The sequence below is a fragment of the Castor canadensis genome, chromosome 13 (genome assembly GCF_047511655.1).
Source record: "Castor canadensis chromosome 13, mCasCan1.hap1v2, whole genome shotgun sequence".
Lineage (NCBI taxonomy): Eukaryota > Metazoa > Chordata > Mammalia > Rodentia > Castoridae > Castor > Castor canadensis.
In genome coordinates this window covers 2,971,986-2,997,533 of record NC_133398.1, presented here as the reverse complement: position 1 = coordinate 2,997,533, position 25,548 = coordinate 2,971,986, and the positions used below count along the sequence as shown (strand labels likewise).

General features: G+C 56.7%; 1 protein-coding gene across 4 annotated transcripts in view; it reads left to right on the top strand.

The window, feature by feature from the left end:
* Positions 1 to 25,548, top strand: part of Rxra (retinoid X receptor alpha) — a 97,252-nt gene that overhangs the window by 26,474 nt on the left and 45,230 nt on the right. The window contains exon 1 of one of the 4 annotated variants that reach the window (XM_074052869.1): positions 19,932 to 20,084. The exons of the other annotated variants lie outside the window; for them this stretch is intronic. The gene's annotated coding sequence lies outside the window, so the exon portion shown is untranslated. Of the gene's footprint in view, positions 1 to 19,931; positions 20,085 to 25,548 lie in introns of those variants that run through there. 4 annotated transcript variants of the gene reach the window in all.

The window sequence follows — 25,548 nt, the reverse complement described above, 5'->3', positions numbered from 1 at the left end:
GGGTGACTCTTCCCAGGAAACTCTGGGGCCTGAGAGTAGTTATTTCACTCATCAGTTCTCACCAGGAAAATGAGGAGGGAGAGTTCCACTAGGGGTTTGGGAGGTAGAAAATCCCAGACTAGCTACACTTGGAACACACCGGACTGTGGCCTAGGCTGGGGCCTGCAAGCTGGCCAGACTGAGGAGCGGGCCAGCATACAGTGGGCACTGCCATGGTAGGGGCTCTGTCTGCCAACCCAGGAGGCCGGGAGAGTTGGTACCTTATCCGATGGTGTTGCCTCCCAGTGATGACCCTACTCAGTGAGCACCAGTGGTGTGCCATACACAGTAGGAACCCTTGTTCCCTGGCTCTTGGATTAGACAGGGAAGGCGGGAATGGGACAAGCCTGGCTGGTGGCCTGGATGCCCTCCTGGCGCTGGGAAAGTATAGTTCTCCCAGGTAGGGGCCGCCCTGCCCAGCCTCGCCCTGCCTGGGGGCTGTCCAGCCACCACCCTTGGTGGTTGCCACAGGGGTGGGTATCTTCCTGGGCCCTTTTCACCCTCCCCCCCTCCCTACCCTGGATCCCTGGGCCCAGGCACAGCACCCCAGGACACTGAAGGCCCTAAGTTGGTGGGAAGGTGAAGGAGCAGCTAGGATGGGAACAAAGCAAAATCAAGCAGAGCAAAACAGCCCCACCCCCGCCCCCAGCCCACGCCAGCTCAGCCTCGCTCCTCATCCCTCTTATCGGTGTCTTTAGGCCTGTGGCAATGGGCTGCTCTGTGTGGTTGAGAAATGCGATGAGCAGATAGCCGCCAGGCGCTCGGTGTCTGGGCGGTTGGACAGGTTTGGTTCCTGCCCGCGGAGAGGACCCTTCCAGAGCCAGGAGGGAAACCTGGCCAGAGTTCACTGCCCAGTGAGCGGACGGGACGGCACAGCCTCTGCCTGCCGCCTGTGCCTAGCACGCAGGTTTCTGGGAGTGGGGGCTCAGGGCCAGTGCAGGGTACGTGGGGCGGTCAGTCAGGCCCTTCCCGGGCTTTAGCTTTCTCTGTGTCTCCCATGAGGAGCAGAGGTGGTTGTCTGTTACCAGAGGTCTGTGTGTCCACAGGACTGTTCTTACTGCGGCCCTGGGGAATCCCCAGCGGCTGTCAGGGTGGAGGCCAGAGAGGCCCAGGCTCCGGGTCAGCTGTGCAGAGCAGTTCTAAGCAGGAAGCAGCTCTTAGGTGGGGAGTGCCCTTCCTCCCCAGCCAGAAGTCAGGTTCTGTTAGCTGGAACATTCTGGAACACAAATGTACACCAGAAGTCAGCAGAAAGGGCCACCTTGGGGCAGAGCCCCTGTTCTTAGAAAATGGTGTGCCCCCTGTGCACGCCGTAGGGAGCTTGTTTATCCGTTTTGCCCTGGCAGCCTGTGATCTGTCTTACCCTCAGAGGTGACTGTGGGGGCAGTTTGTAGTCGATCCTGGGACAGGGTAGGACGAAGCAGAGTCTTTCCAGGGACCTGGGTCCTCAGTGCAGGGCTGGGAATGCCCAGTTGTCCACAGAGCCCCTGGAGAACACAAGGAAGGGGTGGGGATTGGCCAGTAGGTGGGGACTGGCATCCTTCTGGGGTATGGGTGGGACTGGAGGGAGGTGAGACCTAGGTGTGTTTTCATGGACAGACCCTAATGGCCTGTCTGCCTGAGGCCAGCTCCTTAGAGCAGTCTGGTGGGAGACTGGGCTGCCAGGGGGCAGGTTATCAGGCCACTGACCAAGGAGAGCCAGATGTGAGCACCTTTCCAGGTCAGCGCCTAAACGTCAAGTTCCACCTGCCCAGCCTGGCATCCTCACCTGGAGAGCACGTCCTGGCTAAGAACTATGAGCTGGGCATGGGGCCACTGTCACCAGAGACTTTGGGACAGTAGGTGGGTAAGGGTGTTGCGGGCGTAGTCAGGATGAGAGGTAGGGTGTGGGTTACTGCTGTCCAGGGCAAAGGGCCTCTCAGTCTAGGGAGGATGGAGCTGGACAGAGGGCTTCTCAGATGAGGTGACAACAAACAGATCCCAGACAAGGGACCACATAGGGAACAGAATATACAAAGGCCCAGAGGTGAGAGGGAAGCACTGACATTCTGTATGGGGCGGTCCAGTGTGGAGGCCAGGCAGTTCTCAGAAGTCCTGTGCAGGTCTGGATTTGACTGTGGTGCTGGCGAGCCATGGGAGTACAGGTTCACAGAAGCTGATGAGGTCCAGTTCTGGGAGTTCTAGGGCCCCCTGCTTCCCAGGCTTCTGTTTGGATGCTGTTCCAGAACATCAGTGCTGCTGTCCCATTCCCTGGGTGTCTGGCGCACCGGTCAGGGGCTTTGCCCAAGACTAGCAGTGTCTGTAGTCAGCAGGCCTGAGTCTGCCTGTGTGTGTGAAAGCAGCTGTACACTCAGGTGGGCTGTGAAGACCTTGGGCAGAGGACCAGGAGTCCCAGAATTGCTGCTGTGGGCTCTAGGGAAGGGGTGGAGATCCCATTAAACCCCTGAGCCTAGTGAAAGAGGAGAAGAGGGGCGGGTGAAGCCCTCAGTGCCTGGCTGAAATTGACTGGGAGGTCCACAGCCCCAGCGGTGGGGATTTTCTTTAAGCCTTGCACCTTGGACCTGGTCACTTTTTGAGAGCATTTATTGAGCGACTGCTGGGTAGCTGCCATGTGGAGGGTGCAGGAGAAATGTGAAATGAAGTCATGGCCCAGGCTGCAGTGCAAGCAGCACCCTGGAGAAATCTTACAGGCCTCTGCTCTTAAAATTAAGGAAGTGAGATGCTCAGTTAGGGTCAGTGTGCCCCATTCACAGTGGCACTGCCTTCGAGTGTGGTTTAAACTCCCGATCTCTCTGTGCAGCTGGGGATGCTGAGGCTGTACAGGGACTCCTGGCTAGCTAGTCCTGAGGCGCCAGCTGTCATATGCCCTGCTGCTGAAGGGCCACCGTGGCCTCTAATGCTTGGGAGCCTCCCCATGATAATTACCTGGCAGTAACCCGCTAATTAACAGCTGCACGTATGTGGTCATCTGCTTCCCTTCCCGGCTCTCTTCTCTGTCTTCATCCCCTGCATCTCTCCATCCTTCCTACCCTCTAGTGCTTCTCCCTGGTGCTTGTCCACCTGGGCTGCCCTGCTCCAACAAGCCCGCCATACATGCTGCTAAAATCTGACCCTGTGGAAGATGAACTCATGAATCACCAGCCTGTTCTCCTCTGGGCTCATTGCCTCTAAGGGAACGCCAGTCATAGCCTTGTCTATCTGCAGGGCGAGGTGTGGGCTGGGAGACCCTGGAGGAAGCAGCTCTTCCCTCTCCTCCAAATTAGTGGACTAGGATGGTTTTTCTGGAAGACTGAAGAAGACCCTTACTTACCCTGCCGAATAAAGAGTAAGAACTCAGGAATCATGGGGGCCTTGTATTGGCTGAGGGCAGAGTAAATGGGTCCTGAGAGTCCAGCATGAGCTCTGCGTGCACCTTGGTTGGGGCTGATGCCAAGTGCTCAGCTTCCCTGACCCTGTCCCCTTCCTTCTCAATGAAGGGCCTGTCTTGAAGGCCCCCTGCACTGTTTCCCTGTGAACTGTGCTCTGGTCCTTTGTGCCTCTGGTTTGTGTAAGCCTGGTGCTCTGGGCAGGCCCAGTTCCTCCTCGCCCGTCTGGGAGCCACGGGAAGGTTCTGGAGCTGCTGGGGCTGCAGAGCAGAGTGGTAATCTCAGTGTGGGCATTGTGCGGCCACTCCTAGACACATGGCCCCATCCTGGCAGAGATGGGCACACCAGTCATATCACACTGTTGTCCAGATGAGGAGGCATGGGCTGGGAGTTCCCAGGTCATCATTTAAGGCCTCACTTTGACACTGTTCTGCTGGGGTGGCCAGGGTGCCTGGGAGCGACCTTGGAGCTGTTGACTGCTCTTGGTGGCCTTGTTTGGGGGTGTGGGGCACTGGGCCAGGCTTCTGACCACAGGAGGCTGTGCTTCCTGAGTAGGTGACAGGCTGCAGATTGCTATGTCAGGGGGGCGGGGCAGAGTGGAAGGAAACGACTGTATCCCCCACCCCATCCCAGCCAGTCACGGGATTGTGCTGCCAGAGCCTTGCAGATGATGCAAGCCCTGGATTTGAATTCCATCTCTGGTGCCTGGGCCTCAGCAAGGCCTGTTGCCTCTCTGAGCCTCAGTTTCCCTTCCTGGAGGACTGGTGTGAGGAGAGTAGGTGGCCAGCACCGGCTGTGCCAGGCACCGCGTCTAGGCCACTCATGGTTACTCGTCTGCTCTCAGGTTGTTACAGTTGTTCCGAGGTTGAGGTGCTGTCCTGGATCTGAGGCCCCTTGACTGTGCTTGCCTGGTACTGGAGGGGATACTCTGACCACAGGGCTTCTCTGGGTTGGGGGTAAATTTGTGGTCTGGGGCCAGTGAGAAAGGCGTTCTGGTTGGCATCTCCTGGAAGAGTGACCCCATTGTAGGTCTGGGGTCCTTGTGATGGGGGGGGGCTACCCGTAGAAGGCCAAGGCCTTGGGAGCTGGAGAGTGGCCATGGTCTGCAGCTGGGTTCTGGGCAGATGCTGAGCTGTGGGCAGGCAGAACCCACTGAGGCCTAAGTGGGGTCAGAAGGCCTGATATGGGCAGGGATCCTGGAGACCTCCAGTTTCCCCTCTGAAACTGAAGTCTGGGAGCCCCCTGGTAGTCCCAGAAGTTCAGAGGGGCCTCCCTGTGAGGCAGCAGCCCCCCACCTTCTCCTCCACCCCCCACCCCACTCCCTGTGCCTGCCTGGCGCGGCTTCTCCGGATGTAGCAGCCCCGCCCCCCAGCACTGCTGGGATTTTATCTGATGGGAGGGAGAGAGCCTTCGCTGTCAGGCTGTACTTTCCCACGTGCCCTGCCATCTGACTCATCAAGTTAATACTGTGACTATTTTGTCAATTCATTCATCAACTAACTGGTTCTGGAACTTTCTCTGGGTCCAGTGCTGGGTCTCAGAATGGAACTTGAAGATTTTTTATTCTGTGCAGGTGCCGTACTGCTAAGCTTCACCAGCCCTTGGAGATCTTTTCAATGTTCTCACATCACAGATGGTCGAACTGAGGTCTTCAATGTAGCAGAGCCCCTGTCCTCCTGCTGGCCCCGATTCTTGCCTGAGGTCCTCTGATCTTGAGTAGTCAGCTGCCTTGCATGTTGGGAAGCAGCTTAGCGGACCCTCTTGTCTCTCTTGGAGTGTTGATGCCATCGTTCTTTCTTATCTCCAGCCCAGGGGTCCAACCTGGTAGGTGGCTTGGCTGGCTGGGATAGGATAGTGACAGTGGTGGCAGAAAGGTGCAGGTGACACTGAAGCCATGGGTGCAGAGAGGTTTTGGTGCTCTTGGAGAGCCTCCAGCATGCACGATTCAGATTCATCAGGGCCTTTAGCGCCGTCAGTGGCCGTCGCCCATCATTTGTTGGTAATGAGCTTTTTCTTGCTGTAATTTGTGTGTCTTAATTGCTGAACAAGTGCCTAACGGCTCTGATTAAAATCAGAGGGACTCCGGATGTTCCTTGTTTGGTGGAAGGTTCCAGAAGAGTAGTTCAGAGTGAGAACTTTGATTTTTTTTCCTAGGATGTCCTGGGTAAGGGATTCCTCCTGCCTATCCTCAGTGTCCCTGTCGGTAGAACAGAGACAACAGTGTCCCCTGAAGTGCCCCATGTGAACCCTTGACTCCTCACATTCCTCAGCACCCCATGGGGACCACCTGCCCCAAGCAGGTATTGTGGCGGGGGTAGGGTATAGGGTGGGGGAGAGCCACAGGTTTGGCTTCTCCAGCCTTAAGCTTACCCTGCAGTCTGCCACAGCTGCTCAGGCTCTGTCTGCGCTGCTCACTGTTGAGGCTGATCCCCTGTCTGCCCACCTGTCTGTGTGAGTCAGGAGGAGGGGCTCCGACCAACGTCCAGTGGTCAAGGTGCTCCTCTGTGTAGAGCCCTGATCCCTGGGGTAGCCACTGTCCCAAGGTGTAGCTGCACCAAGATTCTCAGCTGCTGCCAAGCCTCTGCCCACCCCGCCTGCCTCACCCCCACCCCTCCATGGGCTCTTGTCCATCCCACGGGTGCCACCTATCCCTGGGGTGTCAGGGCCCAGTCTTACTTAGAGGTACTGTCTGTCTGTCTGGGGAAAGTGGGGGGAGAGTCCCCTTAAGATTCTTTGCAGCACTCATGTGTCTTCTTTTATTATTATTATTATTATTATTGTGCTGGGCAGGGAAAGTTTTTTTCTGGGAGGGCAGTAACGGTGTTTGAACTCAGGACCTTACACTTGCTAGGCATGTGCTCTTAACTGCTTGAGTCACTCCCACCAGTTTTAATTTTTTTTTTTTTTTGGCGATACTGACGTTTGAACTCAGGGCCTCATGCTTACTAAGCAGGCACTCTACCACTTGAGCCACTCCACCAGCCTTCCCGTGTGTCTTCTTTTGTGCCACAAGTTTCATGTTTTCAGTGGCTTGGCCTGTTTACCCTGCACTACCCATCCGTGAACAGTGAGAGGTCAGGAGCCACATCAGTCTCAGTGGATAGCAGGACCTCTCCCCAGAAACTGGGTCTTCTCTGCAGTGGCAGCTTGAGGTGGGAGTTCCCACTAAGTCAAGCATGGAACTGACCCCAGGGCTGGGGAAGACCTGTAGACATGTGCCACTGTCTCTGAGCAGGCAACACTCAGGGCTGTGGGAAGTGAGGCTGAGGGTCTGTGCTGAAGCCCAGGGTTCCAGTGTCCAGTGGCTGGCTCCTACTTGGAGTGACTGCCTGGGCTGGTGGCCAAGCCAGGCTGTGGGGCTCAGAGGAGGATGGGGCTTCTTGGGCAGAGGCCCCACACCTGAGCCTGCACTGGCCTCACCACACACCATGTTTTCAAAATGCTCATTCTGAGCAGCCACCTGGGTGCATCTTAAGCTTTGAGCTCCATCCCAGGCAAATCCTCACTGCTGTCAGGCAGAGGAAGTGGAGGTTGTGCAAAGCCACACTATTCCTCTCGCCCTTCCATCTAGACAGAAGCCAGGGACAAATCGAAGAGCATAGGTTCAGCTGTGCGGGGTGATGGTCCTGTCCTGCATTGCTCTCCCTTCTGCAGCCATTTTGTTCCTTGTGATGGATGTAGCCCAATTAATGACCACAGATCTGTAGGTGATGGGGGCCTCACTGCTCCCTGTCCCTTCCTAGTCCGGTGGCAGCAGGGCTTTCCAAGTCTTCTGAGGTGCCCTTGAGGGAACCAAATGGTGAGCCCAGGAGCCTGGCGCATGTGCCCACCCATTCATTCCCTGTGAGGGAGGAGGCACCTATTCAGATAATCAGCTAACTCATCTCTCAGTGACCGGCTCCTGGCCAAGCACACAGTCCTCCTGGGCCAGGTATGGACCCCCCAGGCCTGTGCCCCTCCTGCACAGGAGCATGTGCCCTGGGACGACTGGCTGGAATTGTCCTCCAGAGAGGCTCCAAATGGTGCCCCTAGGAGAGGGTTATGTATCATGGTGGTGAGGACAGCCAAATGCTCACACCCGTGTTGTGCCAAGAACTTAAATGTGGGCTGAGAAATGACTGGTGCAGTAGCAGTTACTGTCCATCCAGGTACATACGCCTGTGCCTGCAGTGTCTGCCTCTCGGGACAGCCCTGCTGGGAAGTGTCTACACCACCTGGGCAGGGGATCTGGCCAGGGTAAGGCTAAGTCCTGGAGGTCTGTGGGGCCGCCTGCATCCAGGAGGGCCAGCTGGGCTTCCTTGTCAAAGCCTAGGCCTCCCAAATTTTGTCATTTCCCCTTGTTTTAGCATTTTATGGGGAAAAGCCTCCTGGAGAGCTTCACAGCTGGCAAAAGGAAAAACAAAGACAATGAAGGAAAAGAAAGAAGGTCGTTTATGCTGAGAGTGTGGTGCTGGAAGCTTGCTTTGGCCGTCCATGTGGGTTTTCCCGTTCTCTCGCCTGCGGTGACGTACTGATCTTCCTCCTAAATCTCACACTGAATTAAGATGTCTCCTCACTCAGCTGAGCGTGTAGCATCCTCAGCATCTTTACTGTAGTCTAGGCCTTAAGGAAAGATGTAGGCTTGTGGGTTAAGGGTGGGCAGGTGGGGGGCAGCTATGTGGGCAGGGAGGCATTGGCATCTTCAGCGGGCTCCATGCTCCTGTGTCCTGCCAGGCCATTGCCTCTGTGGGACAGGCCAGCTGACCTTTGGAGGCAGATTCCAGGAAGGACCTGTTGGCATTCTTGGAGCTGCAATAACAGCAGCTCCCTTCTTGGATGTCCACCTGTTGTGGCTTAGTTCCTTCAGATGTTCCCAACAGCCCCAGGAAGGCAGTTTGCAAATTGCAGCTGCAGAAACCAAGGCCCAAATGGGCCAGGCCCATTTTCTACCTGGGGCAGGTTCCCTAGCCCAGGTAGAAAGGTTCCTCCTGGCCCAGGCAACCTGCAGATTCTCTGGACCCTTTTTGCTGGAGATACAGATGTAGGTAGAGTGGCCCCAGACTCTCACCTCTACTTACGGGGAGTGGCCAGGCAGGGGCAGGGTGTGGCAGCTGTAGGATGTTCTGGGAGTTTGGGAAGACCATCTGTGGGTTGAGCTTTGTTTGCCGAGCCCTGCCTTTGTTGGACACCCAGCAGCCCCCCAGCATTGGACTGGAGGAGGAACTGGAGCATGGACTCCGCAGTGGGCTGGGACACAGCCTTACTGTGGACCCGGCTTCATGATCACTGTTGATCAGGATCTCAAATCCTTCCTGCTTCCATGTGAGGAAACTGAGACTAGAGAGGGTTGGACCCTGTCCAGCAAGGGAGGAGCAGGCCCTGTGTTCGGGGGTGTTTCTTTGGTAAAGACTGAACTCTTAGGTAAGGTGTGCAGGTGTTGGAGAGGACGTGGTACACACAGTTCCGGACGCTGCTGCTGCGGCTGCCTATGGGCCGCCCAGAGCTCCAACTTACAGATGAGTGGAGGGAGGCTCGGGGGTCACTCCCCTATATGGCACCTGGGTGGAAAACCCTTTCCTGTCAGCTGTTTCCACATGGGTGAGCAGAGGGTACTGAACAGGCACTGGGACTAGGTGTGCATGGGAAAGTGGCCCTTTCTGTTGCAGCTGGGAGGAGTTTGACCAGGACAGCTGTGCATGAGTAAGGAGCTGTGATACCTTGTGTGGGTTTGTACATGCAGCCTTGGGTGTCACCAGGGCCCTGGTGCTAAGTATGGCAAGATCCCTGCTCTTCTCACTGACCTTAGCGCTGTGGACAGGACCAGGCTAGGGCTGTGCTAGGGCCTGGTGGCCTGAAATGAATCTGTCCTCTGTCTAGAAGCTCCTGTGTATGAACCAGGGTCCTGAACAGTCCCTTAGTGGGCCTGGATCAGGATAGTTGGGCCAGGTTTAGGTCTTGATGGGCGTGAAACCCTGGCCCAGGGCAGCTCCAAGGGATTGGTTAGAGTCGGTTGTCAAGGTCCCTTCACAGAAGGGAAGTTATATGGGTCAGCAAGAACCTGCAGCAGCACCTACCTGCTTTGGGGGGGAGAGGTCCTGTGCTGGGGGACAGGCTGACAGGGAGATACACACAGAGGCCATTTGGAGCCCGGCACTTGGGGCAGCATGGAGCTGAAGTGTGAGCACAAGTGCGGGGCAGCCCTTGGGGTGGCAGGTCAAGAGACCCTGGTGTCTGTTTTTCAGAGCTTTGGGGATCTCATGTCTGACAGCTCGCCTGCTGTCCTTCCTTCTTGGGGATCTGATCAACATTTCTTCAGCATCTCTCAGTCTAGCATGCAGTGCCTCAGTAGAGACCCTGGAGGAGGTGCTGTCCCCAGTGTGTACAGGAGAGAATCCTGGCCCAGGTTCCAGGGCCTGTCCTGGCTTGTTTGTGGCGGGCTCGGGGAGGGTCTCCCATGGCGCTGCTAGGTGGTCTTCCTCCAGTACACCCAGGAGGAGGGCACATCTTTTCCTCTGCTGCTACAGGTTGCCTCTTCTGGGTCCAGTAGGCCTTGGCTGGCAGAGGCTCAGGCAGTGATGGTCGGTGCCCAGATTCCTCAGCAGGGCGCCAGCTGTTCCTGCCTTCTCCAGCCACATCTGGAATGCATTAGCTCAAGTATCAGCTGTGGAGTGGCCCTGTGGTGCTACTGGTGGGAATGGAAGGGGCCCCTTGCCCAGCACTACCTGCAGCTGCCCCCTGCCCTGGATCATGTTCCCAGGTGCAGGGCGAGCCCAGCGGGGCCAGCCTGGCAGGGCCTGGGGGTGGGGCTAGAGGAAGTATGTCTGAGGCCTGCACTTCTTGCCGAACCTAGAAACTTGGTGTCATGGGAAGGGCTCTGGGGACTGCCCACAGACCCCTTCCTTTTCCATGTGCCATGGTTGGCTGAATGTAACCTGTAAACTGCACAGAAGCACTTGCTTGGGGGTAGAAATCTGTCTCATTAATACAGTAGTCGGCACTTCTCCCAGCTGGAACCAGTGGAGAGGTCAGCAGGTGTCATCCTGGGTCCCTTTGGCTCCTAAGGGAGGGGCCTGGTAGTCCCCAGACCTGTCTTCCAGCAGCCCCTCAGTCCCTAACGGCTCTCACAGCTTTTGTGTAATGCCAGGAGCATATTGCATTGCTTGATTGCTCGAGATACGAGTCACATACCATAAAATTCACTCCATTAAGTGTACCGCTCAGTGGTTTTTACTATATTCATGGCTGTCACAGCCATCCATGCGATTTTAGAAGTTTGGACCATTTCTGCCCATTTCCAAAAGATGCCCAGGCCCTGTGGCAGTCACCTCTCACCCATGGCCCCTGGCCTGATGCTGGTGATTTTACTTGTTCTTCAGAGCAGCCTGGGGCAGCACAGTGGGTCTCCACTCTCTTCAAAACACTCAGTGGGGTACAGGGCAGTTCCCCCCTCCCATATTATTTATCCTGTGTCCGCATGTACAGTTACAGCATGCCAGGGGCTGTATCTTACAGTGTCCTGATGGAGAAACCAGGTTCAGAGTGGGCAGGACCCAGCCACCTGGAGACAGGGCTTGAACCCTGGTTGGCTCTTAGTTCTATGCCAGTGGTCCTGGCCCGGGGGTGGGGGTATGGTGTGGTGTGGTGTGGTGGCCTTCTCATCCTTGTGGGCTTTTGCAAGGTCCCAGGCCTTGACTTGCCCCCACACCTAGGTTTGCAGGACACAGTGCCCCTGAGGAGCATGGAGACATCCTTAATTTCAGCTCCATGCTTGGTGTCTGGCAGTGCCTTGCTTGTTCTCTGGGATTTCCTCCCACTCAGGCCTGCCTGGCTGGGCTCAGCCGCCAGTGTTGTGCGGACCCTGCCCAAGCTGCTTATTAAGCTAATGGTTCCCAGAGCTCCCTGACAGCCCCCGTGACATCCCTTGCTGGCGATAGCACTGATAAGATGCTCCTGCATGAGTTTGTTATCAAACAGCACTGCGTTCCCTGTCTGGAGATGCCAGCTTGCACAGCCAGGGCTGCAGGCTGGGGATGCCCAGAAAGGGCGTCTGGCTTCCAGATCTAGGGAGCCAGCTGGGCTGCAGTGGGCGGGGCTTTGGGCTCGCCCAGCCACTCTCCGTATGATTTCCATCTTCTGTGGGGTGAGGGAAGGTGCCTCTCCTGTGACTTGACTGCTTTGTGCCTTCTGGAATTGTTGGGTGTCCTGCCAAACTGACATTCTGGAGAGGGACTGTCCAGTGCTGGAAGATGGGTCATGCTTGCTGCCTCATAGATAGATCCAGTCACCTTGACAGGTGTGACCAGGTTCCCATGATGAGTGTGGCTGTGTGCCTGAGGTCCCCTTCCAGGGGCCCTTCCCTAGTTCTGGTGAGACTGCCCTTTGCCAGTTGCTGGCTTGGGGCTGGGCTTCCCTTTCTGGCCAGATAGTCTGATGCAGTGAAAGTGGTGAGCTCGTGGGCTGAGAAGGCTCAGGTGGCAGAAGGTTCTGGAGAACTGGCTGTCCTGCTGTAAGAAACAAGATGTGGTTGTGTGTGTGTATCCAAGAGAGTGTGAGATTGTATGTGTGTGAGTGTGAGCGTGTGTATGTGGGAGTGTTTTATGTACATGTGTATGTATGTGTGAGAGTGTGTGTGTATGAGTGTAAATGTGAGGGAGAATGGGTGAGTGTGTGTGTGTGTGTGTGAGTGTGTGAGCGAGCAGTGAGTGTGTGATGGACGATGGCCACCATGCCTGCGAGGGTTTCTGGGGTAGACCGTCAGGTCCCCGTGAGCTCCATAGGCCCTCAGCCCCTCTGTCTCCTCCAGTTCTCCTTGGGCCTTGTGTTCCCTGGGTTTGGTAGTCCTTAGCCTGGGTTCAAGGTTAGTCCAAGGTGGCTGGTCCCTTTCCTGTGGAGTGACCTGGGGACAATACTTCCCTTCTCCGTCCAGCTGGGTCCCTGGCTGGTAGCCTCATGTTGGAAGTGTGTGGAGTGCAGTTGGGTGGATGCCCTCCTCCTACCTCAAGGCCCACCTTCACCATAAGCCTCTGTTTATATTTATCTACAGTGACGTGTGTGCTCAGACACACATATGAAATCACAGCAGAGCCCAGGGCCTTGGCAGGGAGGTCAGCCCTCCACGCAGCAGGACAGACATAGGTGCTGCTCTTCTTCCAGCTGGACATCCTGAGGGGTTCCGGGGCTGGGCCCCAAGCAGACACAAGGTCCAGTCCTGGTTCCTGGGATGCAGTGGGTCTCGTCTGTATGGGGGAGGCCTTTGAGGGATCCAGAGGGGCATGTGGGGTGATGTGCACAGTGGCCCCCAGGGGAGTAGAGGCTTTGATGTCTTTGCTCTTGAGATGGACCCAGTGCCACCTGCAGCTGACACAGGAGGCCCCTGGTGGGAACTTTGTAAGGGAGGGATAGGCTCTCTGCCCTGCTGGGGACTCTCTGCCCTCAGTGTCCAGAATGGGCCTCTCCTCCTCATCTTGTGGTCCCAGACCACCTTCTTATCTGAGTGCTGGCTCCTGTTCTGCCTCCCCTCTGGGGCTTTGATGCCCTGGGGCCAGGCCTGGGCCTCTCCGGTGTCCCTGGTTCCACATGGGACAGAGTGCTCTAGTCACTCTTTTGTTGAGGTTCTGATTCTATTGGTACAGCCTGGTCGAGCGTGAGCCTTTCAGGCTTTCAGAGAGTTGGTCAGAGGTCATTCTTTCTTGGTCACCGAAGAGTTGTCCCCCTGTTGGGTGCACTGGGCATAGTGCAGGATGCTGGGGTGGGGGACGTCTGGACAAAAACACTTGTCCTTCTGGGTGGAAGGTCCTCTGGGTGAGCCAGGAACTTGCAGTACCTTGGCCTTACACACAGTTGTAGGGCTGGGATTGGAGGCAGTGTGGACAGACCCTAGGTGCCCTTCTGCGGAGAGGGTACTGGCGAGATAGGGTGTTACCTCCATCCTGTGGGGTGGTTGTCAGAGGGGAGACACCTTCTTTAACTTGGTCCATATGAGGAACATCTTTGGAGGGTGACTGGCTGGGGGCCTGTAGAAGAGGCGTGGGGAAGAGGTCAGCTCCGAAGGTCAGGAATTTCACTTCCAGGAGCTGAAGATGGAAAGTGGGGAGGTTGACTGGTCCTGGAGGTCTTCACTGGCAGGCAGACAGCCTCTACAGAGAGCTCCTGGCAAGGGACTGTATCCAAAGTGATCCCACCATAACTTCCACCCCCATCAATTGGAAGTCTTCCCTCCCTCGGGGTGCAGGGCTAAGAGGGCTCCTCACTGTCCTGCTCCTCTGAGGTGTGGACTAGGAAAAGTCTCTTGACTCACTGGGCCTCAGTTTCCCTTGTCCTCTGAGAGAGTTGTCATATAGATTTGGAGACCTTTTCCCTGGGCAAGGGATGCGCTCCTGCGCTCGGCCTTGGCTGTGAGCTGGGCTCAGGCCACCACGGGCACAGGGAGATGACCCAGCAAATGGCCGCTCTGGCCTTGACCTGTGGGGTGCTGGGGGTGAGAGGGGCTGATGTTGTCCTCAGGCACTCTTGAGGAGCCTAGGCTTCTAGGCTTCATGGCCTCCCTGAGCCTCGTCCCTGGCAGGCTGCAGGGAGTCTGCTCCCTGTTTCTGGCCACAGCACTGGAGGCTCAAAGCAGAGTGGCTGGGGTTTGGGCTTGTGGGGCCTGCAGCTGGGTGCTGGGGTATGGAGAGTGGGGCTTTGTGCCTTCGAGATGGCCCTCTTTGTCCCCATGGATGAGAGTTGTCCCCCAGGTCAGGGCTGACAAAGATGGATGTATGCGTGGTGTCCAGCCATCTTCCTTCACCCCTGCTCTGATGGGTGGGCGGGCAGCCGGGCTGAGATGGGTGCTGCCTCATGTTGAAACCTGTCTCTGACGCAGCCTGCGATGTTGAAATAAGTGCTTGTGAGTTTCCCAACATCCTGCCAGTCTGTCACAGGACGGGGTGTCAGGCGCCTGGGTGCCAGGCCTGGCCTGGGCCTCCCTTGTGGGGTGCCTGGGCCTCATTTCCCTCCTGACCTCTCAGGCTATCCTCCCCAGCCACTGCCAATGGTGCCAGTGGAAGCTGTGACATCAGGGCAGAGTGATGTCACTGTGGTCCCACATAACCTTACGACTTACCCATTTTGTGGAATGGGGTTCTTTGAGGTTTGGCAAGGAGTGAGGAGTGGGATTTGAACACAGGCCTTTGAGCCTATGGTTTTGCTTTGAGCAGGAAGGGGTGAGTGAAGTGAAGGCAGAGCTAAGTCCAGTGAGGGCATCTCAGCAGCATGGTGGGATGTGTGCCTTTGGCTGGGGGTGGCAAGGGCAGGGGCCAGGGATCTGGGTACCCTGTGTCCCAAGGGCAGCCTGGACTGGGTATGTGCCCAACCATTGTTGGAGACAAAGATGCCAGAGCCTAAGGCAGCACCTGAGGAATGTCCCTCTGCTGAAGGGGATCAGGTGCCCTGGTTGTGAGGTTTGCAGTGGCCGAGACTGTTGCAAAGGCCGTCAATCAACACCGTGTTCCAAGCACTCCACTTAGGAGGTCTCATGGAGCCCTCCCTGCTACCTCCTGGGATCTTCATATACATGGTGTTTAGAGGAGGAAACACAGGCTCAGAGAGGCAGATTAACCCTTCCTGGGAGTGTGCAGACCGTGGGCAGGGGAATTGGTGACCAGCGCCTGGATCCTGAAGGCTCAACTTTTTCCTGGGATCCCAAGTATGATCCTGGTGGGAGTCGTGCATACCCTCACATCCCTCAGAAAGTCCTTGCTCTGCCACCTGAACTATGTGGCCTCAGGCAGGCAGTCCAGCTCTCTGATCTGGCTGGGGTGGAGGACCCGCTGGAATCTGGCCATCTGAGTGAAGGGCAGGTACAGGAGGGCTTGAGACTGCCCACCTATCTGGGTGCTGGGGACCCTAGTGACCTGGGGACCTGGGGTTCCAGGAGTTTTGTGACATTGCTATACCAGGCTGTGCATCTGCTCCCACCCTGTCAGCAGGGTGGGGCCCAAGGGAGCATCTGTTACTGATGAGGAAGCAGGTGCCCAGAGAGGGTGGGGTCCGGGTTTGGGTGCACAGCACAGCACATGCTGGACCAGGTCAGGACGGAGGGCTGGGAGCCAGCTTTAGTGAATGGAGGTTTTGGCCGTCAGGGCTGCAGAGGTGGGTGTTGGGTTCAGACAGCAGAAGTGACAGTGATGGTTCTTGAGCACCCGTCATGCCTCCCTGATGCCTGCCTGCCTTCCTCAGCTTGCTCTTGGCTCACCTTGCTCATGTCCTGATAGTTTGTGATTCGAGGCTTTCCTGGCCACCTTCCAGGTGGGAACACTATAGACCAGAGAGGTGACATTGCTTGCTGTCATCCTGGGCTAGTGGTGGACTGGCCTTGGACCTGGGCCTCCCTGCCTCCTGGTGCTGGGATGGCCACCCTCATGGTGATGTGTTACAGTAGGTATGTCCTGTTCCCCAGCTGTGAAGAGGGCCTGGGGCAGGCTGGGAGTGGGGGGACCTCCTTGTGGTACAGGATGGGTGAGAGCCACATGTCTTTCAGGGCGCTCTCCCTTTGGCTTCTTCCTGCTGCTGCTCCACCGGATGGCACTTGAGCACTGGACAAGGCAGTCTGCCTGTGTGTCTGACTGGGTTGAGGTACCGGGTAGGTAGCCTGGCCTTGCTTATCTGCCTGTTCCTGGTACTGGCTGTGGGAGAAGCAGATGTCCGATTGAGTGACCCATTGAGTGGCCACCTGTGATCTCAATCAGTCCCCATAGCTTCCAGGAGCCACAGCTGGGGACACAGACCCCTTTTTGAGGATAAGGACCTGAGGACCCAGTGGGAGTGAGTCAGGTGCTTGTGGTCCCACCCAGCCATGTGTAGTGCAACCAGGACTTGAACCCAGGCCTGCTGACTGCGGGTGCCTTGGGTGGAGCTAGGCTAGCGGTTGGTGCTCCCCACCTGGGGGATGGATGAGGAAAGGCAGCCTCGTGGCCACTCGTTCACTTCCCCAGTGCAGTGGCGCCTGGCTGTCTGCGGGAGGGTGCCTCTGGCCTCTGGCTGGCCTGAGGGAGTGAATTGCAGACTGCCCTCCTGCAGGGCTGGGCAAGCCCAAGGGGTCCTGCCCCAGCCTCCTGCGGGCACCGGCCTGAGGGAAGCCCCTGGTGCATCCCTCCTTCCTCCCTCCCCTGTGTTTAGCCCTAGCCCAGGAGAACAGGTCTAGAGCCCATCACATGGCTGGGGGATGGCGCCAGCTAGAAGAACCTGCCCTGGAGGTGCAGCAAGTGGGTGGGCTTGGGGGAGCACTAGAATCTAGACCTGCCTTCCAGCCACCTCCTTCTTACCTGACAGCTCTTTGCAAAGAGGAAATAAGGGCTCAGAGAGTTTGCTCAACCTTTGGTGTCACACAGGTTGTCAGTGCCTTGGGCTACCGCCTGAGGTCTCATTGCATCTTGAGGCGGGCTCAGCTGGTTAAGTGCCCAGCGGGTCCTGCAGCCTGTACTGACTTTGTCTGGCTGTCTCACCCCCACCCTGTCTAGCTGCACAGCAAGTCTGTGTTTGGTACCTACTCTGAGCCAGGCCAGGATGACTCAATGCTATGATGAGCTGGTCGGGGGTCCTCTCAGGACTTGGTGGCTGGTTGAGGGTGAGTGGGTTGGCTGCAGCTGTGTGCAGAGAATGCTTTTGAGGGGTGGTGGAGACTCAGGAGGGTTTTCTTCAGGAGATTAGCTAGACAACATGGAGCTGGCAGGGGCACTGAGAAGTTTCGGGCCTAGGGAGCAGGAATGCCAAGGCTGGAGCTTGTCATTCCTGGGATGACCTGGGCTGGGTAGAGGGTGGGCATAGCTGGGGTTAGGGTCAGTGGGGGATGGGGGGCAGGTAAGGAGGGAGTAGGCATGGCCTCCTGTGTGTTACATTAGGTGTAGTTGGCTGGATATTGGGGAAACCATTCTGTCCCAATGCCACAGTGGCTTCCAGGCCTTGGGACAGGCAAGGCTCATGCAAGGCTCCAGGACCCATGCTGGAGCTCTGCCCTTTCTGGAGCTGGAGTTGGTCCCTTGAGGTAGTTGAGGCAGCTTGGTTCCAGGCAGGCCCTGGCCCCACAGAAAACTGGCTCATCTCAGGTCAGCTGAGCCCTCAGTGATGAGCCTGGCTTTGAGTTAGGGCCAAGCGAGGCTGGGTCAGTAAGCAGTGAGGTTATGGTGTGGGCTAGAGGTACCCAAGATGGGCATGGGGCTGGGACCACCAGCTTAGGTGAGAAGGTTTAAGGGCCATGGGGAGGGAAGTGTTTTGGAAATAGTCATCCTTTGGCGGAGGCTGGATGCAGGGTGAGGGTTTGTGGTAGATGTCAGTGCTGAGTGTAAAATGCCCCCCAACAAAACAAAACAAGCACAGCAAAGCCCCAGCCACCCGCAATGCTGTCATAGAGGCCAGAGAGAAAACAAAGACCAGCCACAGCACCCACCCAGCGGAGGGCCGTGCTGCTCAGCCTGTCCGGGCCTCTGTCCCGTGCCTGCAGACCGACAGCGGCGTCTGTGGCTGTGGGGCTTGTTCATGTTCAAAACAGAAATGGAACTCAAATGTGGTTTGTACAAACTTGGGATTTTCATTCGGAAGCAGCACCAGCCCCCTTGGTGTTAGGGGGATGTGAGGGATTGCCAGGCCCCAAGTGGGTACCTCTGTCTTGGAAGGAAGGCAGCTACACTCACCACTATACCACCAATGCCCGCACGTGCCTCTGTCCTGGAAGGGAGGACTTCTAGGAGCTTCTGGACCCTCAGGAGGCCTGTCTGTACCAGCATCCCTTGGTCTGTACTGCTCCTACCCACCCTGTATCTCTCCCCATACTGCACTCAGCCGCCTTGGGCTCACGATCTGACCTGCCTCTGGTCAGCTGCGTGGCCTTGGGCAGGTTACACTGTTTCTGAGCCTCCTCATCCCATAAGAAGAAGGCAGTGCTTGCGTGCAGAGTTTTTGAGAGAACCGGATGAGGTCTGTACTGGGGAGTGCTAGCACAGAATCTCAGATATCTTAGCTAATCAGAGTGCTGGCTGTGCCCCTGCAGGTGGAAGGCAGGGCATTGGGCACATGCCTTTGTCCACCTGCAGCCAAGTCCTGGCACTGAGGGTCCAACAGTGTGGCCCGCGTGGGCTGTAGGGTGTTAGGAAGAAGGGGAGGAGTGTGGTGAGAGGCAAGGCAGATTCTGGGTAGGAATAGGGGCATTTACTTTCCTTGGCAGCTGGCTGAGTGGGCAGGCTGGCCTGACGTCTGGGACTGGGTTCATCTAGCTGAGCTAGGTCTTTTGTGTCTTGGCTGTACACACACCTTCTGCCCAGGCATACTCCCTGCTGTTGTGCGTCATTTCCGAGCCAGGTCCTCCTGGCAGCCTTGTGGCCACTGACCTTGGGACTGGGCCTAGCAAGGGACTGGTACATGGGAGAACAGGGACCCCAGCCAGACTTGCTCAGCTTTTGGAGGTGTTGAGAACTTAGGGTGTGGAGCTCCAACCTCCCTGCTATTGAGCTGTGCAACCAGGGTTCCCTTTGTCTTCCCTGAGCCCCTGCCCATTTCTGGGGGCTCTTTGCAGTGCTGGGAGTCACTATGTTGCATCAACCCTAGTCATGGTGGTCACAGGACATTGATGGAACCCAGCTGGCACCAACCCTGCATCTTACTGTGCTGTTCCCAGGTAGAGGGTGATGGTGATGATGTCCTTATCACCCCCTGAAAGGAGCAGGTGAGATTGGGGGGCATGTGTGTCTAACAGCTAGTCAGAGGTAGAGGCGGAGTGGGGGTCCTGGTTAGGCCCTGAGACCATCTCTACCCCATGTCAGGCAATGCTGAGTATTCTGAAGCCAGGGTTCTGTTTGGACCTGGCTTGTGTTTGGAGGAGTAATTGGATCACGGTAAGATGCATGTGTCTTTACTAGACAACCTGACCAAGTTTTCACTGGAAAGGTCTGGAACTTCCTGGCTCTTCAAGACTCTTGTAAGTCCCCAGTAGGCTGCAGCAGGTGACCCCTGTCCCCACTAGGATGATGCTCCATGGTCCCTTCGCAGCCTTTGTGTAGCTGGAAGCTGCAGTGCCCACTCTTTGGTGGACTTTGCCTATGAGATACATCTGCTTTGTCAGACTTGGATCTTTTTTTATGGTTCTAGTATAAAAGTGCCCAGTTAATTTGTCCCTCCAGCTGCTGCCAGCTGTGAGTCATTGGGTCCAACCCCTGGTGACTGCTGTCTGAGCACATGCTTGTTGGTTACGGTCGCCATGTCAAGGGTGAGAGAATATATTCGGTGGTAGCGGATTCCTGCTGAGGTGACCTGGTTGCTTTTTGGTGTTCCTTGGTTGAACCCTGTGGGGCATCCAGTCCCCTAACACATCAGGGCCAGGACCAAGATCCCCCCAGGTACTTAGTGCCTTGGGTGGAGGTGTGGTCTTAACTGCAAGTGTTTGTGACCCTGGTTACTGTAACATTATCCTGGACTGGATTTTGTGGGAGTGAGGAGCAGAGATTCCAAGCACTCATGCCAATTTTTGATGCCCTCTCTTTTGCCTTCTGTCTGTGTTGTCTGCTACCTCTTCCTGCTGTTCAGGCCAACTTCTTGCCCTCCCAGCCAGAGCCAGGCAACGGGTATCAAGGTGCTGAGCAAGGGCTCCCCCCTCCAACTGCCTCTGAAAGGCTGGGAGCATCCAGGCTTGGAGGAAGTGCCCAGTACTGCGCTGAACTGAGCTGGATGTGCCACCAGGTAGGCAGAAGCCCTGGTGTGCAGCTTGGTATTGGCCTACCCTGGGCCTGTCCATGATGCTGTCCAACTGGAGTGGTGGCCACGTGGATGGATTGTGGGGTGAGGGTGGTGAGCAGGCTTTATGCTGACTGTGGCTGGATTAGGAGCGAGCCTAGCAGGAAACTGGCAGCTGCAGGGTTCTGGGTAAGGCCAGGGAGGGGCAGAGTGTGCGGGCGAGGTCCTGAGCTCCTGGAGTGCTTAGCCACCCTGGATGGGAACCAGTTCTGGACTGAGTGCTGTTGCCACAGGGAAAGAGGCAGGTTCTCCATCACTTGGCCAGTGTTGGGGAGCCAGCTGGCCTGCAGCACTGTTGTGTGATATGTCCAGGACCCCTGTCCCCGTCTTGTCCCACTGCCCCAGTGCAGTTGACCTGGTGCCACCTGAGGGAAGCTGAGATATTCCTGTGTCCAGAAGGGGGAGCAGGAGAAAAGGTGGCCTGACCCTGTAGGGACTGTGGCCTGGAGGGAAATGTGGATACTTCAGGTTTATTTGCTCAGAGCCAGGATCCATAGTGCCCAGAGAACAGGCCTTGTTTCCTGACACAGCTGGTCTCTGTCTCCATGGAGCAGTCCTGGAGCAGGTGCCCAGATAGTGACCCTTACCACTCTAGCCATCTTAGGACTGTGGACCACCAGCCTTGATTGACAGCTGAGGATTTGACCAATGCAGTAGTTGTCAGGTTGCTCATGCCTGCAGACAGATGGAGCAGGGCACCTGCAGACCATGGGCTCTGAGGTGCCCAGCTCCTTGCATCCTCCGGTCTCCAGAACTCCGGGGAGGCCCGTCCCAGGCAGCCTCCCAGCCTGGCCCTGTTGCTGGCTCAGAGAGACCTGAAAGCAGCACGGGAGCATGGCTGTTCCTTGGCTGTTGCTGTTTTTTTTTTTTTTTTCTCAAGTCAGATTGTGCTCCTTCAACTGTGCCTGGAAGAGAGGCTCTGCTCTGTCATCTGGTAGGGACAGAGTCCCTTGCTTACCTCTGCTTCATCTCTGGGTTGGTCAGCAGACATTGTTCCACCTGGTCACTCGCCTGCTGGTTTAACTCTGGGGTCCTGGTCCGGACTCCTCAGCCCCACCAGGGACCTGTCTGGCTCCTTCAGCCTCACTGTGCTGTCCCTGCCACACCTCTGTGCAGCAGGATTGACATCAAGTTGTCTCCTGTTATACCTTACCTGCGTTCCTCCTGATCCCTTTGCCTTTATTTCTCCTTCAGATTCCTCCTCTTCCCTCATTCACAGGTGTTAGGTGAGGGCTGCCTCCACCCTTCGGGATCTTTCTTCTGCCTTGGGGGCTCCCAGAGGGCAGGGCTTGGACCTGCCTCCTCCACTGAACCTGGACATCTCTGGGTGGGTGGTGGTGGTATATGGGGGGGAGGAACGGGACAGGTGCTGTGTGTATGTGGTGGGGGGTGGGCTGGCACTGGAAGCAGTGATAGGCTGTAGGAGGGGAGCAGGCTGCCCAGAGATGGGTGCCCGTACCAGGGCTGAGTTGCTTCTGAAACACACTGGTCAGGCCTCCTTCATTCCCTATTGTCCTTTGGGCCTGTGTTTGGGTGTGGGGCAAGGGGAAGTCATGTCTGGGAAGTGTGACCACAGTGAGCTGGATGTCACTGGCTTGGTAGCCAGTGGTCTAGTGGCTGTGGTTCTAGGTAAGAGGCTGCTCTGGGCTTTGAGCCCAGGTGTGGGTGCTCCCCAGAGGTGCTGCTCCCCTCATAGCTGCAGGCCCTTGTTCTTCTGTCCTTCCTTTTCTTGGGAGGTGGGAGGATATCTGTGATAGGACATATATGGGGAGAGCTGATATCCAGCCCTCTGGGTCCTCCCTCTGTGCCTGAGGCCTGTGAGGGGTGGCCGGCCACCTTCATCCTCCTCATGAAACTCAGCTTTCTAGAACTTAAACCTGGAGGCTTGGCAGGGAGGCAGTGATTGGGGACTTGGATTGGAGGTGCCCGGAACCCCACAGGCGCTCTGGGCCCACTGTGTCAGACCTCACAGTTTGCTTCCTTGGAGAGTAGGGGGAAGGCTACAAGGCTCCCTAGAACTGTTTGGACCTTGGGGTCGGGTGCCAGTCTTGTATGGCTGGTTTTCCTGGATTATCTGCCTGAATATGATCTTCAGAACCCCTTCCTGCTGCCCCTCTGTGGTACAGGGCTTGGCTGTCCCATATTGTTCAGGACACCCCAGTTCCCAGGGCTCATTCCACTGGCCAGTTTGGTCCCAGAACTGTGGTTGTCTGTGGTGTCAAGCCTGGGCAGGTGAGTGAGTGGCGGCTGCTCTCGGTGTGGGCTAGGGGTGATGTGCCAGCCATGAGTCATGCTGATCCGGGAGAGAGGGTAGCAGGGCCGGCTCTGGCTGACAGGCTGTGGCTTGCTGCTGGCTGCCCACGGCCGTGGGGCAGCATGGGAGCCTGCCTGGGGCTAGGTCAGGGCTGTGAGGCTAGTCAGGGCTGGGGTGGTCCTGAGAAATGAGAAGCCTCCCTCAGGCCAGGGTTCACAGAACCATATTAACTGGCACTGACAGTTGGGCCAGGGTGCCAGCAAGGGGATGGGGTGGGGTGGGGTGTCTCAGGACTGGATCCTGGCTGGGTTTTCAGACTAAAGAGAAAGGGCTTCTTAGAAGAGGTAGCCTTGGTTGGGAAGACCCAGAGAGAATGAGCACATATGGTTGGGGCCAGGCCTGGGACTGAGGTGAAGGCTGATGGCCATGGCCACTACAGGGCCAGGGGCTGGACAGGGCCTACATGCCTCCCACTGTGGCCACAGGGCCTTGGGAGAAGGAGAGTGGGCAAGTGAGTGATCAAGACCCAGGGTAAATTGGGGGTGGGGCTTCCTGACTCTGCCCATCTTCCCCAGATGTTCTGGTCACCAGTTTTGGGGGTGGCTTCAGTATGGATTAACCCCACCTCAGGCCCTCTGCAGGAGGGCAGTGTTACCTCCATCCTGGGTCCTACACAGTAGGTACTTTAGGAAATGGCTGCTGGGGCCCACAGGAGGAATTGAATTACGCCAGGGGGATGTCAGGTGGAAATGAAAGTCTGGGTGTGCTTGTCAGCCAGTGAAGTGTCTGGTGTCAGATGTGGTGATCAGTGGGTCCTTACCCTCTGCCTTGGGACGCAGGACTTTGGTAGAGGAGAGCCGGCTAGCTGGGCCTTATTGGCGGCCTTTGGTCTCTATGCTGAGGACCCCCTACCCTTGCCAGGGTGTGAGGCAGAGGGAGGGGACTGTGGATTGAGCTGTGCTGTGGCTGTGGGGGCTAAGTTTAACCTCCAGGGTCCTGTGCGTACCTTCTGCCCCTCCTGCCCTGCTTGCTTGGCTCTCCCTACTGGCTGCGTGCGGGTGGAAGGAAGCTGAGGTCTGGGTGGTGTGTGGGTGTTTGCTTTTGCCTGGTTGCACAGGCTCTGGCCAGGGCCCAGTCTCCGGCCTCTAGCACCCTGCCCGGGGAGGGCAGTGGGGCCTTCCGGAGGCCATGAGCTCAGTGCTTGGCAGGTCCAGGACAGGTGGTGGGAGAGAAAGTCTAGGCTTATGATGCAAGAAGGGTGACCCATCTCCCAGAGGCGGCCCCCAGGCTGCCATCTTGGATTTGTTGGACTGATGGGTAGACAGAGGCGGGGGATCAGACCACATGGGTTCCTGTGCTTCAGTGAAACAGTGGGTCTGTGGGATCTGTGGGGTTGTGGAGAATGACAAGAGGACCTTTAGGTCACATGTCCACCTCCCTCCAGGAATGGGTGCATCGTTACGCTGATAAATATGTAACAGCCAGCTTGGCTGCCAGATAGACTGTTTTTTCTTTCTTTCTTTCTTTCTTTCTTTCTTTCTTTCTTTCTTTCTTTCTTTCTTTCTTTCTTTCTTTCTTTCTTTCTCTCTCTCTCTCTCTCTCTCTCTCTCTCTCTCTCTCTCTCTCTCTCTCTCTCCTCTCTCTTTCTTTCTCCCTCTCCCTCTCCCTCTCCCTCCCCCTCCCCCTCCCTGTCTTCCTCTCTTTCTATCTTTCTTTCGTTTCTATTGTTTTTAGGTGGGGGTACATTGTGGCATTTACAGAAGTTTTTACAATATATAAAATATACTCAATTCCCTCCCTCCACCATTCTCCTTTATCCCCTCTCCCCCAATTCCTGGAATAGTTTCAACAGCTGTCATTTTTCCATTTACACACACGTGTACACAGTCTCTGCACCCTCCCACGCTCTTCCCCCCCTAACTGTTACCGCCTTCCCAATCCCACCCAGGTAGGAACATTCGCCCTCCTGTTTCAATTCCCATGCTGTGAGCACTCCACCATAGTCACTCCAAGCTACCGATGTGATGTCAGTGTCACTGTGTTGGGAAGAGATGGCAGGAGAACTGCTCCCTGCTGCTTTGCCCAGCCAGAGTGACCTGCACTGTCATTGTTCTACCCTTGTGCCCTTGCTAGATGTTAGAGTAACTCTGGAAGGGCCTGGCAGGAAAGACTCCAGCCGAGGGGCCAGGAGGTACCCAGCTATGCTGCAGGTACAGGTCTGTGCTGCTTGGATCTTGGGCCATGTGTGACCTAGGCAGATGTGTGCGCACATAGAGGTGGGGCATGCATGAGGTGTACACATCTGCAGAGGTCACTACAGGTAGGCTGTGAAGGGGACCATGCTGCATTACCCAGAGAACCTCGTGCCACATCTGAGGCCCCCAGCTGGTGGGGGCAGCTATGTGTCTACCAGGTGAGTCTTCTCATCCTTCATGAGCCCTCTAAGGGTGGAATGAGATGGGCGTGGGGTCATTTGGGGGTCTGCTTGTGCCTGAGGTGTGGGTGGGCTGGGAGTGTGGTTGTAGTTTGGGATGTCCCCAGAGCCCAGCACTGGGCTCTGCAGAGGCAGGAGGCAAGTCCATTGACTTTGAGAGGTGGCCCTGCAGTCTTTTCATCTGGGGGGATAAGGTCGAGCCTTCAGGGACAGGTGGAGAGGGTGATGCTTGGCGCCACCACCTCCCTGGCTGCTAAGATGGCAAGAGTTAGCATTCCAGTGGTGAGGCTTGTTGGGTGTAAATGGACCATGCAGTGGGGCCAGGGCCAAGAGCATCCTGCAGGACTCGCCCACTTCCTGCCCCACCCTGTGAGCACTGGCCCAGGCTGCCTGGCCGGGTCTGCAGGCAGCTGGGAGACTCAGGAGTCACCATTGACCATCAGCCTCCGCTGAGTTGCCATGACTTGCCTCTGGGGAATGAAGCCTTTAAATAGGACTGGACTGGGGAGGTGGGCTAGGCTGCCATGTTCACTCCAGGCAGGACCCCTGTCTATGGGCTCCTTCCAGGTGTGGTCCTAGGCATAAGCCAGATGAGTGGGGTGTAGGGGCTGTGGCGTTGGAAGGGGAGTAAAGAAGGGATCCTGGTTAGCACACAGGAGGGGAGGCAGCAGGCTGGAGATGGTCTGGCCAGGTCTCACTGAAATCACTCATGCCATTTGCCA